Consider the following 6,000-nt stretch of genomic DNA (forward strand, 5'->3'; position numbering starts at 1 on the left):
ATCTGGGTGGCTCAGTCGGTTAAGTGTCCAACGTCAGCTCAGGTCATGATCTGGTTGGATCTTGAGTTCCAGCCCTGTCTTGGGCTCTGTGCTAACAGCTCAGAGCCCGGAGCCTGCTTCGGATTCTGTCTCCCTCTCTCTCTGCTCTTCCCCCGCTCATGCTCTGTCTCTCTCTCCTTCAAAGATAAATAAACATTTAAGAAAATGTTTAAATCTTCCTTTAATGTCATTTGAAATTTCAAAACTAAAACACAAAACTATAACTTTAAAATGCGCTTTTGCAAACTAACCCCTCTTGTGAAGATTTTCTGAAGCACAAGGGGCTTCCTCCCTAACTCTTGACCCTTCCCACTAAGAGTCACTACTCCATTCCTTACTTAATTTAAAACAGGACCCTCAGTTCTGTGTCTGTGAAGCCCCCAACCCTGTTACTTTAGCCCAGCCCACCGCCCCTGCAGGAATAGTTAACTGCCCCGATTGAAACTGTGTAACCGTTATTCTCACACTGTGAATCAGAATCTCCTGCAGGGCTTGTGAACAGGCAGAGCGAGGGACCCCACATTCAGGGCTTCTGGTTCAGTGGCTGGAGAATTTGCATTTTCTAACAAGTTCTGGGTGAGGCTGATACTGTGGGGTCTGGGAGCCTGAACTTTAAAAAGGTTGGTGTAGGAGTGCCTGGGTGGCTCAGTTGGTAAAGCACCCTGATCTGATCGTCATGATTCGGCTTATGTCATGATCTCTCCGTTCCTGAGTTCGAGCCTTGGGTTCGAGCCCCACATCCAGCTCTGTGCTAACAGCTCAGACCCTGGAACTTGTTCAGTTTCTGTCTCCCTCTCTCTCTGCCCCTCCCCCGTGAGCACGCACTCTCTGTCAAAAATAAATAAACATTACAAGAAATAATAAAATAAAAAATAAAAAGGTTGGTGCACAGGAAGGTCAGCGGGCCCAGGGAGCTATCTCAAGGGACCGTCCATTGTGTGTCCTGGGTGGCTCAGAATCTCTGTCTGTTCAGCAGCTGGAGCAGCCAGGCTTCAGTGAATGACCCACTTCTAACTCAATTCACAAGAGGTTTCCTGGTAAGTGCCTATTTATGCATTTACATCAAGCTGTAATTGCCACTGGGGCCTGGTTGACATATCCCCCCACCCCACCCCCCCAGGGCCATTTTATGTGGGAAGCTGTATCCTGAGAAGGGTAACTGCCACCCTGGCAGCGGTGTGAGGGTTGGAGACTGGACAAAGCCCTGTTCCCCGGCTTCTCTCCCGCCAGGCTCCGTCAGCCCCTCTTCTGTGGACACGGTCTGCCTTCTGACCTGCAAGCCACAGCGTTCCTCTCCTGCGTTACACCCCTGCCTCCCAGAGATGCAGAAAGCAAGGCTTTACAAATAATCCCTTCATTCATCCCTTTAACATTCAGAATTCCTCAAGTGTTGAGTCTGTGGCAAGCCCTATTCTGGGCTCTGGGAAACAGGAGTGGGCAAAACAAAAACAAAACAAAAAATCCTTACCCTCCGGGAGTTTATATTCTGGTGAGCGAAGACAGACCATAAATAATTCAGTAGAATGCCCAGCATGGCTGGTGGTAACAGGTGCAAGGGCACAGGAAAGAGCAGGCCAAGGGACAGGGAGCGTGGCGTGTACAACCTTCCCCGGAGCTGTTTGAGGGAGTGGGGTTCTCCGTCTTGTCTCTGAACCCTGAGCAAGCCTTCTCTTATCTCAGAGTCTTTCTCCTCATTTGCAAGATGGAGGGCACGCGTCGTGAGCAGGAACCGAGAACATTCTGCAAAGTGATGGTCGCAGAGTCCTTACTCTCGATGTATTTATTCATATTTATTGGTGAAATACTGCATCGCAGGCCCTGTTTCAAGCACCTTCGGTAACTCAACTAATGTTACTTAGTTTCCTTCCTCACCCTCCCGAGTGAGTCTCTCCTGGTTCGGTGAATTCATCCATTACCTGGTGATTCTTGGGGGGAACTTCATCTCCAGACTCTTGAGACTTTTTCTGTGGCATCCTCAGGACAAGAGGGTTCGCTCCTTCCTTCCGCCCTCCCCTCTGCCTCGGGCACCTGCATTGCTGGCGCGTGAAGCCTTCGAAGCTTGCACAGCGCTGCGAGCATCTCGGCACCACAGCAGCCGCGCAGGAACGTTCGTGCCTAGACCCAGAAAACACGAGAAGGGCACCTGCCGTGTGCTAGCCTCTGGGGTAGGCCAAGGGAAGGAAACCATGTCCTTATTCACGTGGAACAAACCTGAGCATGGAGACAAGAAGTTAAATATACACCCAGAGTAAATTCGAGGAAGGATAAGTGTTGTGAAGGGAGAGAAGTTTATAGCTGATAGCAAGTCCCCAGGGTATGGGGTGCTTCTTCAGCTGAAGTGGTCAGAGAAGTACTCTATGACTGATCTTGAATTAAGATCTAAAGAAAGAGAAGGAACAAGCCGTGTGGAGCTCCGGGGAGAAGGCATTCTAGGCAGCGGGAACATCACGTGCAAATGCCCTGCGGCAGGAACAACTCAGCTTGCTCCAGGAATAGCATGAAGGCCAGTGTGGCTACAGCACAGGGAGAGAGAAGAGCAGGGGTTGCAGAGAACGGAGGATTTCTGGAAAGGGGCCCGATGAAGTAGGACTTGGGCAGGAAGTTTGGATTTTTCTCTAAGTCTTTGTTACTCCTGAATGTAGTCCAAGATTCCCGCGTCGCCCGGGAGCTCCTTAGAAATGCAAGGTCTCCGGCCCTGCCCCGGATCAGCTGAATCACAGCCTGGATTTTTAGCAAGATCCCCATGTGACTTGAACGTATGTTGAAGTTTTAGAAGCACAGCTCTCTAAGTACATTGAAAGAAAGCCACATTCCTGACAATTTTAAGTGTCCTAAAGATCTTTCTGGCCACCACATGAAGAGTGGAGGTTAGAAAGGTGGGGCAAAAGCAGGGCCACTGGTTTTGAGACTGCTTGCAGGGCCCAAGTGAGATCACAGGAGCAGGAGCAAGCGCTCGGGGGTGAGGAGGAGACAGAGGAAATAGAGTGGATGCCCGACAGCCAATGGGTTGACTGTGGAAGGAGGAAAGACATGATTTGGGCCATCTTGGCCTCTGCTCCTCCAAAGAGACTGCAGGGCACGGTCAGAAGCACCCTACCCTGTGGTCAGGTGCAGCCACGCCTCCCCTCCCCCCCTCCACCCCCAGCATCACCACAGGACTGACAGGTCACATGTTTAGGGGCAGTACAGGAGAAGCTTTGGTTTCCTGGATTTCCTCTTCAGTTAAATTATCCAGGAAATGCATGCAGTCGCCCTGGGGAGACGAACCCTATTATCTGTTACCTGTGCTCATTCATTCATTCATTCATCCATTCATCAACTATGCACTGAGCCCCCGATATGTGCTTGGCATTGTGCTAGACTCTGGGAACAGAGCAGTAAATGATACATCACTTTATAGTTTATGAAAAGACTTTTGAAGTATGAATTCCTGAAACAAGGCCTACAAAACCCTTCATTCCCAGGCCCTGCTGACTTGTCCAGGTTCATGTGCCACTCGAGGTTTTTTTTCAGTCAATGTCCCAATTTTAAGAATCTGATGAAAATAAAAAGCATGTCTCCGGGAAAGAATGGGGCTGTGGACAAGCTTAGGAACCCTGCCTAGCTGTTGATCCTGACCACTTTTACTCAATACTCGTGGGTCACGCTGTGCAGTATCATGTCACGGTGACCTTGCTCAAGCTGTCACTTCTGCCTCCAGTCCTTCCTGTCCATCTCCCCTACACACATTTCCACTCATCCTGTGTGTAGATCGAGCTGACGTGCCCCTCACCCCCTCCCACAATAGAATCAATCTTTTTTTATTTTTTGACGGTGGGGGAGCAGAGAGGGAAAGCGAGAGGATCCCAAGCAGGCTCCACACTGTCAGTGCAGAGCCCGACGTGGGGCTGGAACTGACGACCCTCGAGATCACGACCTGAGCTGAAACCAAGAGTTGGATGATTAACCAACTGAGCCATCCAGGCGCCCTCCCCCTGCCCCAGAATCAATCTTTCTAACTCCCTCATGCCCACAGACCTTTGCACACACCACGTATTTTTGGTTCTTCCCTTGCCTGTTTCCCTGACTAGATAATGAGCCTTCTTGGACTCAAATAGATCCTATATGACCTTGGGAAAGTGTTTCACCTCCCTGAGTTTATATTCCCTCATCAATAAAAATGAGCATAATAACCTCTCCCTCCAGGGTGGCTGAGAGGTAAAGGAAATAGATAGGCCTATGGGTGCCTGTCTGGCTCAGTCAGTTAAGCGTCCAACTCTTGATTTCGGCTCCGCTCATGATCTCAGTCATGAGATCGAGCCCCGTGGAGTTGGGCATGGAGCCTGCTTAAGATCCTCTCTGTTTCTTACTCCCTCTGCCCCTCCCCCACTCACACATCCCCATGCCTGAGCTCTCTCTTTCTCTCTCTGTCCCTCAAAATAAATAAATAGGGGCGCCTGGGTGGTTCAGTCAGTTGAGCGTCTGACATCGGCTCAGGTCGTGATCTCGTGGTCTGTGAGTTCGAGCCCCCGATCGCTGCTGTCAGCCTGTCGGTGCAGAGCCAGCTTTGGATCCTCTGTCTCCCTCTCTCTGCCCCTCTCCTGCTTGCGCTCTCCCACATAAATAAACATAAAATAAATAAATTAGATACATAAGTTAAATTAAATTAAGTGGATAGTCCTGGCACACAATATGTCATTTAGTAAACAAATGACAGATTGCATTTTGTAGGCAAAGAAACCAGGGCCTCTCTCTGGAATATTGACCCCTGTGTGGCCTCAGGTGCTCCCTCTAGAAGAAATCCCCACCACCTGAGAAGTGTCCTCAGAACCCGCTCTGGGTCAGGTCACAAGAAGGAGCCAAGTTGAAAAAGGTCCTTCTCAGCCCTGAAACAGAAGTCACTCAAGTTGCCGAGTGCCTTTTCCAGCAACCCGGAAAAAAGAAACCCATCCACGGGAAGGCAGGAGGTGATGTGGGTATCATCTTCATTCCCATTTACCTCTTCCAAACCTTGAACTCTCCTCCACTTTCTTTTAATTTTTTTTTAAGCTTATTTATTTTGAGAGAGAGAGAGAGAGAGCAAGTAGGGGAGGGGCAGGGAGAGAGAGGGAGAGAGAGAATCCCAGGCAGGCTCTGCACTGTCAGCACAGAGCCCAATGCAGGGCTCGAACCTGTGAACTGTGAGATCGTGACCAGAGTCCAAACCAAGAGTCGGACGCTTAACCAACTGAGCCACTCAGGCGGCCCACTGCTCCCCTCCACTTTTGAATCCTTGCCCTTCCGAGGTCCCCAGGGCATGCTCCCTGTCCTCTGGGGTCTGGGACCAATCCCCTGCACACTTCAACTCTTCCACTGTGGGCTCCAGCTTCCGCCCCGCCCCCTGTGCCTCATCACAACCTCCTATCGGCTTTCAGTACCACCTTTCCCACTATCCCCTGCTCGTGGCCTTCCTTCCCTCCTTACCCTACATAGATTCCACACTCCATCTTGACTATCGCTCCCCAGCAGGCCCCCTCCATGAGCTCGCACTCTCTTTCCCCCATAGGAACCTGGCGAAGTCCCAGCCCTTGTAAAACCAACCCTCCACCTTCCCCAGGCCTGTGCCAGAGCGGCTGAGCGATATTGGAGAAAAACACAGCTCTGCTGACGGGTTGCCCTTTAAATTCAAGACCGCAAACCTCAAATTGGCACTTCTCACGCCTGGCAAGCCTACCAACCTTTCCTAGAAAGTTCCTTTTCCTATTCTCAGAGATGGCTATTTCGTGCTTTCTTCTGTCTCTACAAATTACCTTGCACTCCTCAGCTAATGTTCTTGGCTCATCCTTCACTGAGAAACTGGAAGCCGTCAGACCAAGTCTACCAGCCCTCCTGCCCTGTGTCTGTGCTTCCTGCCCTTCCTTCCGTAACCATAGAGGAGGTGCCTTGGGATCCACCCCCTCCAGCCGGCTTGAGGCCTCCACTCCAGCGAGTACCCTGCATCTT

This window comes from Lynx rufus, unplaced genomic scaffold, assembly GCF_022079265.1.
Source record: "Lynx rufus isolate CCGP_SWC_20201006 ecotype Redwood Valley unplaced genomic scaffold, mLynRuf1.p SCAF_18, whole genome shotgun sequence".
In the NCBI taxonomy this organism is placed as follows: Eukaryota; Metazoa; Chordata; class Mammalia; order Carnivora; family Felidae; genus Lynx; species Lynx rufus.